Below are 9501 nucleotides of genomic sequence, written 5' to 3' on the forward strand. Positions count from 1 at the left end.
TATATATATATATATATATTATATATATATGTATATATATAATATATATATATATGTGTGTGTGTGTGTGTGTGTGTGTGTGTGTGTTTGTGTGTGTGTGTGTGTGTGTGTTGTGTGTGTGTGTATTTATGCGTATATATATAAATAAATATAGATATTATATAGATATATATATATATATATATATATATATATATATATATATATATATATATATATATATATATATATATATTAAAAACACACACACACACACACACACACACACATACACACACACACACACACACACACACACACACACGCGCATTCATACATACATACATACATACATACATACATACATACGCACACACACACCACACACACACACACACACACACACAACACACACACACACATATATATATATATATATATATATATATATATATATATATATATATATATATATATATATATATAGGTAGGTAGGTAGGTAGATAGAGAAACATAGATAGCGTTAGAAATATAAAGATAGATTGGGGAGAGAGAGAGAGAGAGAGAGAGAGAGAGAGAGAGAGAGAGAGAGAGAGAGAGAGAGAGAGAGGAGAGGATATATATATATATATATATATATATATATATATATATATATATATATATATATTAAGAGAGAGAGAGAGAGAGAGAGAGAGAGAGAGAGAGAGAGAGAGAGAGAGTGAGGTAAATAGACCGACAGGTAGATAAATATCGAAACGTGAATGAAGAACATCTCCCTCAACATATGAACGAATAACGCCCCATAACCTTCTCACACGTCATCATATTCACAAAGCAAGACGAAGTAGGTCATGACCCGCGTGGCGAAGGTCAAAGGTCAAGCAAGGGCCGTAAATGCGTTCGGGTATGGGGAGGGGGCATGGAAGATAGGAAGAAAGGAGGAGGAGGTGGAGGAGGAGGAGGAGGAGGAGGAGGAGGAGGAGGAGGAGGAGGAGGTGGTGGTGGAGGAGGAGGAGAGAAGAAGAAGAAGAAGGAGGAGGAGGAAGGAGAGAAGGAAGAGGAGGAGGAGGAAGAGGAGGAGGAGGAGGAGGAGGAAAAAACAAGAAAAGAAGAGAGAAGCGGAATACGAAGAGGAGAAAAAAGACGAGGAAGAACAACAGAAAGCAAGAGAATAAACTTAAAAAAGGAAAGTGGTTTAATCGTAGAATAATAATCATAATAATCATAATAATAATAATAATAATAATAATAATAATAATAATAATAAGAAGAAGAAGAAGAAGAAGAAGCAGAAAAAGAAAGACGAAAGTTTCGGCGTAGAAGGAAGGGGAATAAAAAAAATAGGAAGGGGCTAATGTGTACAAAAAGAAAAAAGAGAAGAGAAGCAACTGCAGATATACACCATAGTAAACATACAAAAAAAGAAACTTTGAAAATATAGTCATCCTCCTTAAAGATTAAAGACTTCTTGGTTGCAAAAAACAAGAAAAAATGTACCTATTCCAAAATGAAAAAAAAAAAAACAATAACAACATAGGTCCATAACACCATAACCTAATATATATATCTATATATCTATCTATCTATCTATCTATCTATCTATATATATACATCACATATGAAACAGATATCTCTCAAATAGTCATCATTTGTAAATATTTGCGTTCAGAGAAGCATGAGGAAGATCAGTCGGGGGGGGGGGGGACGTAATACGTAAATATCCAAAGCAAACGTGCATTCTGCGCATAACTCGACTCCCAAAAGGCCAGGTAAACACACCTTGATCTTTGGGCGCGTCTCCTTTTTGTGGACCCTTCGTTAATTTTCAACTATTTTATTCTCGAAGGAGGGATTAAAGACGAAAAGATTAAATATAATATTTAAAAAGAAGAAGTTGTATCGATCTTGTCCGGGTTCGAAGCCGTTTTACCACGAATTCGAACAGTGATATCGTCTGTTGTTATGATACGCTTTAATTTCCATTTGTGTGATAATCGTAATTTATTTATTTTTTTATGGTTATATGCTATCTTTATCCTATCGAAACAAGTGCTAGAAACAATAAATCGTGTATTGGTTATATAAGCTTTTAACAGATATGTCCCGATAAAAGCTAATCGCTATATATTTGGTAGGAAATGATGGGAGTAACTGACGCGGTCTTGATAGATGATGACTCATACCACAGTACCGAAGCCCTTGATAAGTGGTTCTCGTAATAGTGAGGCAGGTGTGAAGTCATTATTTACGTACAATATGTGCCAGAAAGTTGTTAGCGGAGGAATACGGGTGAAAGTGCAGCGGGTACAAACTTTAAAGCTATGGTAATGGAATTTCTCCGTCGTGGATGGAGAGATTGTGGATAGAAAAAAATCAAGACACTGTTATATCGGTAAAAAATAATATGCTGAATGCAATAAAATAAGTAAGACTGCAGGTACAACAGCCACGCACGTTTTCATCGACACGAATTTTAAAATATTATGATAATGGAGAGGTTAAACCCTTGCATCAGAACAACCATTTATGTGCACAACACAGTTACAAACAGAAACAAAAACAAAACAAAAAAGTCACAAGTCTAAAAAGGAGACACGAACAAGGACACCGAGCAAGGACACGGAGTTCTGGCAACATACGATCACCACATAGCACAGAAATGAGGACTTCTCCGAGGTTATACGTCACATACGCACACTGAGGTACCGTACAAGAACAAGTCCACGCAGTCGCCGGTAGTGTCAGTGGTATTAACAGCTAATACAGGTGGCGCTGCCTTGTCCAGGTGTCCTCAAGTGGAAGGTGAAGAGAGGGTGGGGGGTGGGGGGGTAAGGGTGAGGGAGGGGAGGTATAAAGGTGAACAGGGTGTGTTAGGCTCTAGGGTAAAGGAGGGGGAGGTGGGGGAAGGGGGGGTATTGGTAGGGGAGAGAGGGTGAAATCCTTTGCTTAGGCGGCTACTGGACCCAATTCCTTGGTTAGACCACCCTTCCCTCCCTCCGCTGTACCCTCAGTTCCCTACCTCCTCCCTCCCACCTCTACCCCTCCATCCCTGCGCCCCGTCCCTCACTCCCTCCCTCACACCCTCCATCTCTGGGCCCCATGCCCTCCCTCCCTCCCTCCCTCCATCCATCCATCCATCCATCCTTCTATCTCTCCGCCTCGTCCCTCACACTATCCCTCCCTGCCTCCCTCCCTCACTGCCTCACACCCTCCATCTCACCGCCCCGTCCCTCCCTCCCTCTCCCCTGCCTCCTCGCGCCAACATACCAGACTGGGTGGCAACATTTCTGCAATACCACAGACCAGAGGGATTACCCCCCCCCCCACTTATCCCCTCCCCCGTCGATGGCAATGGTGACTCACAGTTCTTAAATAACGATCATTAATGACGGAGCTCTATAAAAGTAATCATGTTTACGAAGATGATGACAATATCAGTTATTTTTCACATCATAGTAGAGAAAATAAAACGTCGGATATTGAATATACCAAAAACTCATATTTTTGCATTCAATGGCCCCGAGTACGTAATTTAGACGCACAATCCCTACAAAATACGCCATTCATATATTTCATAATATAACGAAATTAAACACACGTAGCGATCACAGCTCACGTCGCCAATAATCCGTATCGAGGAGGGAGAAGATGACGTGGGGGGGGGGGGCTCACTGGACCTTTCCCCTCTTCCCATTATCCCTTCCCCCCTCCCCCCACCCTCTTCCCACACACACACGTCTAGTCCTGTTGCCTCTTGTGCGTGACTCATTCGTCGACCACGTGTTACGCAGGTTCGTGTGGTGGCGTTCGTGTGCGTCTTGTCCCCTCTGTTTGCTGTTGTGACGTGATGCAACATGATTTCATTTTGTGCTGTTTTGCTTGTGTCTGTTTCTTGTCTCTGTTTTTTTTTTCTGTCCGTCTCTGTCTTTCTGTCTATTTGTTTGTCTCTGTCTCACTCCCTCTCCTTCTCGCTCTCTCCCTCTCTCCCCCTCTCCCTCCTTCTCTCTCTCTCTCTCTCTCTCTCTCTCTCTCTCTCTCTCTCTCTCTCTCTCCCTCCCTCCCTCCCTCCCACACACACACACACACACACGCGTACGCGCACAGTTACATTTCAATTCCCTCCGCATTTGCATTCATCCTCGCCATCATTCTTAAAACTATAAATTCCCTAATTTGCGTAAGTTTCCCCTATATTTACATCTCCGGCTGCATAACTGTTCCCTTGCTGTACCTACTTGCCGCTTCTGTAAACCTGTTTTCATATAACTGTTTGTTAAATTCCTGTTCCTAAAAATACCTGTTTTCACCGTGGCGATCCTTAGGATGCTTTTAAAAAGAGGAAAGGGAGATAAAGGAGGAATTGGAGGAGACGAAGAAAAAGAGAAATGACACTAATAATAATGATAATGTTAATAACAATAATGGGAATACTAGTAATAATAACAAGAGCAATAATAATACGGAGGAGAAGAAGGAAGAGGGGGAAGAAAGAAGAGGAGGAGATGGAGAAAGGGGAGGAGGAGGAAAATACACGAAAGAACCTCCTCAAAATGAAATGAAAATGAAATAAAAAAAGCAATGAAAAAACAACAACAACAACAACAACAAAAACGAAACTGACGAAGGGCGAAATATAGGAAATCGTAAAAAACAAAAGAATAATAACAATAATAAGAAACAAACTCAAATCTAATAAGAAGGCGCGACACAAAAACAAGGCATCTCTTTACGAAGTTATCTCCCCCTACCCCTTACTCTCCTCTCCCCATCTCTTCACTTCCCCTTCCCCTCCTCTCCTCTCCCCACCTGCCCTCCCCTCTTCTCCCCATCTCTCTCCTCCCCTCTTCTCCCCACCTCCCCTCCCCTCCTCTCCCCACCTCTCCTCTTTTCCCCTCTCCCCACCTCCCCTCTTTTCCCCTCCTCTCCCCACCTCCCCCCTCCTCTCCAGCCCGTCTGCACGCCTCGCTGAAAAACATCTCCTTCAGGTATTGACATCGCCGATCGCCATCAGGAGCTTCGGGAAGACAAAAGAAGTGTATTCCACCTCAGACAGACTAAAGGCGGAGGAGGTGGGGGAGGGTGAGGGTGGGGAAAGAGAATGAAGAAGGAAATAGGGATGGAGGAGGGGAATGAAGAAGGAAATAGGGATGGAGGAGGGGAATGAAGAAGGAAATAGGGATGGAGGAGGGGGAGGAAAAAGAGGAGGAGGAGGGTGGGAGGGGAGGAGGAGGAGGAGGAGGGGCAGTAGCTGGAGGAGAAGGGGAATGAGTGCAAAATAGGAGAAAGGAGAGAGGAGACAGAAAGTAATCGGGGAAAGGTAGTAGAGGGAAAAAGAGGAGAAGAAGAACTGGGAATAAAGGGATGGTAAGAAGAAAAGGAGAGAAAAAGAGAGAGTGAAGAGAAAAAAGAGAAGACTGGAGAGAAAGAAAGATGACAAAATAAAAAGAGAAAATATAGAGGAATATACACAAGATAAAGATTAATAGAAGAGGAAGAGAGGAAGAGGAAGAGACGAAAAGAAAGAGAGGAAGAGAGAGGAAGGGAGGGGGGAGGATGGAGGGTAGATGGAACGCCAAACGTGTTTTCGCAGGACAGAACGCTGCGTATATCTCCCACGCTCCAACGTACGCGCCCTCATGGGAACAGCTCCTGTCTGGCCCCGGGCTGTTGCTATCCTATGTTATGCTATGCTGTCCTGTGTTATCATATGCATTTCTGTGCTGTTCTGCGTTATGCTATGCGGCCCTGGGCTGTCCTATGTTATCCTATGCTGTTCTGTGCTATCCTATGCTATGCTATGCTACCCTGGGCTATCCCATGTTATGCTATGCTGCCCTGGGCTATCCCATGTTATGCTATGCTGTCCTATGCTATATGCTATTTTAAGTTGTCCTGTGGTACCCTATGACTCCCTGTGTTCTTATGCTATCCCATTGTATATTATGCTGTGCTCTCCTACGTTGCCCTATGCTATCCTGTGTCATCCTATGTTATCCTATGTCCCTCTGTTTGAATCCATGTCCTTCATTTCTTAAATGTGTGTTGTTTACTTCGTTTGCTTATATAGTTTTGTTTTAAACGAAAGGCAAACAGTAGAACATGTACAAAAGACTAACTACAGCGAAATAATTAAAAAAAAAAACAATAAAAACAGCAAGAAACAAAAAGTGTCAACTGCCCTCCTCCCACTGACCCCTTCCCCTCCCCCCCCCTCATCGTTACTTCGTGCTGCAACATGCTACGCTCTTCTGCAACATGCTACGACCTTCTACATCCTCAGCATAACATACTTCCCTTTACGTAGTTACGTAGATATGAATTCAACATTATATCTAAATTAAAACAAGTGCTTTAAAGTCAGTTGGGGTGGGATTATAACCTTTGCAAATTGCATTAATTGATAAGGAGGATTTCATTATCAACGTGGATAAACTGTATTATCATGTCATCATCATCATCATGACAACCCAACATCTTAACGCTTATCATCTCTTTAATCTCTATCACGAGTTTTATTTTCTTGCATTCCTCGGCATCATAATAATATATTTCATCTTTCAAATCAATTATCACATTATAAATCAAGCACTTTATTGAATTTCTCCTATTTATCATATCTTTTGCTATCTATTTTATTTGATTTTATCGCCCTATTCTCTCTTCATCGTCCTTTCTTTTTTTTTCTTTTATCATATTTCGTGCTTCTCCGTCTCCTGGCATAGTTCCAATATTTGCAACAAGTCGGTCAGGTTTTGTCAACAGGACCTTCTTGCATATTACTGTGCATTTTTTTCCCTTAATCTCGCTTTCCCTCTTCTCTTTCTCATCTTTCCTTTCGCTTATTAATGTTTCTGTTATTTTTTTTTCTCTCTCCTGGTTTTCTTTCTTTGTATTTATTTCAATGCGTTTCTTGTTCGTCATTTTTTTGCCGTCTTGTATGTCGATTTTTTTTTCTTTCATCTACTTTTTTATCTTTTTTACTTTCATATCATATTTCCTTACTTTCATATTATATTTTTATTCTCTCTATTTATCTATATATTCATATTTATTGCTCCAACTCTTCATCTTATTTCTTCTTCCTTAGTTCTTTCCATTTTTTATAATCACTCTTCCTTTCCTGTTTCCTCTATCTATTCCTCCATTTATCTCTCGCCTCCTCCATCCTTCTCCTGCTCCTTTCTCAGTTTCATTATTGCATCATAGTTCGTCATGCCACTTACGACCTCGTATATTTGTTTTTTTGTTTGTTTGAGTGAAGTGAGAGGATCATAGTGTGTGTGTGTGTGTGTGTGTGTGTGTGTGTGTGTGTGTGTGTGTGTGTGTGTGTGTGTGTGTGTGTGTGTGTGTGTGTGTGTGTGTGTGTGTGTGTGTATTCATGAATATTTTGGCATTGTAAGTATGTTACGATGCGTTCATATGTATATCCATGTGAGTAACTCTGTATGTATTTTATTCCTGTATTCCTGTAATACTGTATTACGGTGCATTCGCGTGTGCATGTGAGTAATTGTATGTGCCATGTGTACATCCGCTTGTGCATCCGTGTGGATATTTATATGTGTATTGCATGGGTTTTATAGTTGTTTGTTTGTAAATGTTTGGATATATTAAACATAATAATAGCAATAACAATGAAAATAAAACAACAATAATAATGGCGATAATAGCAACAATAAAAATAATAATGATAATAACAACATTAATGATAATGATAACGATAATAATAGTAATAACTTATAATAATAATGAAGGTAACAACAAACAACAATGATAGTGAAAATAAATAATGATGATAAAAAAGGTCTGGTGTTGACAAAATAACAATGATAACCATATCACCAATAACAATGATAATAATAATTCAAAAAACTTAATATGAACAGCAGTATACCCATCTTTCCCCAACTTGTCACGGAGGTAATCTTCCCCTAACTCTGAGTATATTTGTCTCAATATGTCGTGGCATATCGGCGCTCAGACATGGCCCGCCGGAGCACATTTCTCCACGTTAGAAAAAAAAAAGAAAAAAAGTAGAATTTTTCAAGTACGTAGGGGGGGTGGGGAGGGATAGGGACAGGGGGAGGAGAGAGAGTGGGATAAGGGGAGGGGAAAAGATGAGGAGAGAAAGGGAAAAGGAGGGGAGAGGCAGTAGTGACTAGAGGGATGTTGAAAATTAAAATAAAACCTATGATATAAACATATTTATTAAATAAATATATGGACACCCTTTTTGACACACAAAATAATATATACAAATGAGAACTAAAATAATATTCACAGATAAACATAATTATTATAAGAGCAAAGAGGGTGAGAGATGAGGGGGAGAGGGGGGCAAGATGAGGGAGATAGGCGGAAGTAGAAGGTTGGGGGAGAGATTGGGAGATGGTGGGGGTAGGGGGGGGGCAGGGCATAGCGTGGGCATACCTAGAATACCCGGGTCAGTTAGATCATTTCTATGCAGAGGGGCATTTTAGGGTCCGTGGCTGCAACACACCTAAAATTATGGACTTCCTACTTTGCATAGATATGTAATTAGGGGTTTGATAAATTGACAGATAGATAGATTAGTAACTAAAGTGTGAGATAGATAAACTGACTGATGGATAAATAGATAGATAAACTGACAGATAGATAAATCGGGTTTGATAACTGATAGATAAATGGATAAACTATTAGATAAGTTTGCACGTAGATGAACTGACTGATAGATAGAAATATAGAAATATACCTACCTATTTACCTATCTATTAATCTACATACAGAGAAAAAAGACGGAGTAAGAAAGACTTTAAAGATACCCACACCGTGCCTATGCAAATTTGCATACTCGTTATTTTCGCGCCAAAACGAACCATATTTTTAACCCTCCACAAAAGTATACATGTTCTGCACGGAAGTTGACAGCTGATGCGTTACATCCCGCACATTTTGTAACTAAATTAAGCCGAGATGATAGAAAGATTGCCGGGGGAGTAGAAGGTGAAGAGGGAAACGGACGTAAATTAAGAGGAAGATGAAATGCATAATGAATGATGGAATAATTAGCTAGTTATGAAGATGGTTTGTGGAGGTTATAAAGACCGAAAATACGATATGGAATAGTGGAGCGTTTGGTATGAGATTTTTTTTTTTTTTTTTATGGAGCGTTTGATGTGTGAGTTACTTGAGAAACAGAGATTGGAACAATCTGATGTAAAAATAAATAAATAAATAAAATAAGAAAGATAAATACAAACAAAATATAAGGAAGATAACGGAGGGAAACTGAAAAAAAAAAAACAGACACACCCATACACACAAAACAAATGAACAAAGACCAAAATCAGAAAAAAATGATAATAAAGAGAACAGAATAAAGGGAATAAAATAAACAAACAGACAATTTCCACCAGGAAGCATAATCAAAATTTTACGAGATCCATTTCACACCTTTCACCTCTGGGATAAATTCCGACTTTCTATCTGAACGCCCATCGCATTGCATGGCGAAAGGGGGGATAAGGGAGAGGCAAA

The sequence above is a fragment of the Penaeus monodon genome, chromosome 5, assembly GCF_015228065.2.
Source record: "Penaeus monodon isolate SGIC_2016 chromosome 5, NSTDA_Pmon_1, whole genome shotgun sequence".
In the NCBI taxonomy this organism is placed as follows: Eukaryota; Metazoa; Arthropoda; class Malacostraca; order Decapoda; family Penaeidae; genus Penaeus; species Penaeus monodon.